Raw genomic sequence first — 1,803 nt, forward strand, 5'->3', positions numbered from 1 at the left:
TAAGCAAGAAACATCAAATGAAAATGGGGAAAACAAAGTATATATTTTAAAATGGATCAGTGCATGTCAATGCATATAAACATGGAAACAAAAAAGAAAAGAAGAAATTTCTACGTCTTCTTTCACTACAAGAAAACATCTGTGTGTTTTGGATTCTTGCTTTTCTTTTATAAACCGAGCAGAAAACATTTCCTCTATTCTCACAATTTCTGATTGTCATTCAGCTGTTATTTTCATGCCAGGACTTTGGGTACAAAGCGACATGGACTGTAACTGAGGCCAGTGTGTTCACATAGTCTGTGGGTAATGCCTTATTACAGCTCCTTGGGGATTCACTATTAGCTATGCATGAAGGAGCAGGTAGACATGCTCCAATAACATCCCGCCGGCCCAAAGAGACAAGCCAATTCTGTTTCAATCAACAAATGTCCTCATGACACACCAGCACAGCGTTGTAAAAACGTGCCCTTAAAATCTTTTGTATCTTAATACCAGGCAAAGTTAACAAGTAAATAGAAAATGCAAGTATTCAAATGATGGTTTCATTCATTTGAGGGGGGAGGAGCAACTCAAAAACGCTTTCAGAAAGCTGCACATCATGTTTAAATTCAAATAAACTCGGGGACAGATGCGGGGGAGGGAAGGTTTTCAGTCTGGATTGGATTGCAAAGACGTTTCTAAGGCTTTTGGGGCTTCAGGGAAATACAAATGGAGAAAACATGAAACAATGGTGAACCTTCCCAGGAGTGACCGGCCAACCAAAATCACTCCAAGAGTGCAACTCATCCAGGAGGTTACAAAAAAATTCACAGCAACGTCTGCAGGCCTCATTTACTTCAGTTAAGGTCGATGTTGATTATTCAGCAATAAAACTGAGTTATCAATGAAGGACCTACACTGCAAAAACACAAAATGTTCCCAGGTATATTTTTCTAGTTTTTAGTGACACATATCTTGGCACATTTGAAATGAGACAAAACTAACTTACAAGCAGCTCTTCAGCAAGATAGAAGAGCTTGTTTTAAATTAATAATGTCTTAATTTTGATGAAAAGGAGAAGATATTTCCCCATATCATAAGTGGAATTATCCGCTAGTGGAACTACTACTTATCAATACTCAGAAATTATTGGCTTAAAACAACCTCGTATATTTTACTATTCTTGTTTCAAGTGTGCCAAGGTATTTGCACTAGAAACTAGACCAACAACCAATAATACAAGACCAAATCCTCCCCTGATGAAAAATGATACAAAACCTTCTCTTCAATTTTCCCTAAAATGTTTAAAAGGTTCTCAATTTTTTTGGCTTTCGTAGGATAGCAAAGACTTTTGGGAAAATCTGTTGACTGATGAGCTGAAAGTGTAACTTTTTGGGAGGTGTGTATCCAATAAGGCCCAAAACACACCGGATCGGTTTTGGCATCAAGACCAAGGTAGACCTGGAGTATATTTTGTTCAGAGCTATGCAGCAATTTAACCAGAATGTCATGAATGAAACTGGAAGTAAAATATGTTTGAAAATACAAACTTTTACATGCAGAAGCCATGGTGCATCTATCCATGGCAGGATCTCAGAAGTTCAGCTTCTGGTCACACTGGCAGGATTTCCGGTATTGAGCTAAATTGGTCATCCATGGAAAGAGCTGCACATGTAAAGTGTGTCACAAGTGAAGGGGAAAACTAACAAAAAAAATTCCCTAGAAAGAACTATTTCATTTGCGTCCGGAATATTTGAAAAATTGTCCCCCCCCCCCCCCCCAAACCCCAAAATTAAACCGAACCCCACACTGTTAAGGCAACCC

The sequence above is a fragment of the Poecilia latipinna genome, unplaced genomic scaffold, assembly GCF_001443285.1.
Source record: "Poecilia latipinna isolate Pla-1442-1.1 unplaced genomic scaffold, P_latipinna-1.0 Scaffold573, whole genome shotgun sequence".
NCBI lineage: Eukaryota > Metazoa > Chordata > Actinopteri > Cyprinodontiformes > Poeciliidae > Poecilia > Poecilia latipinna.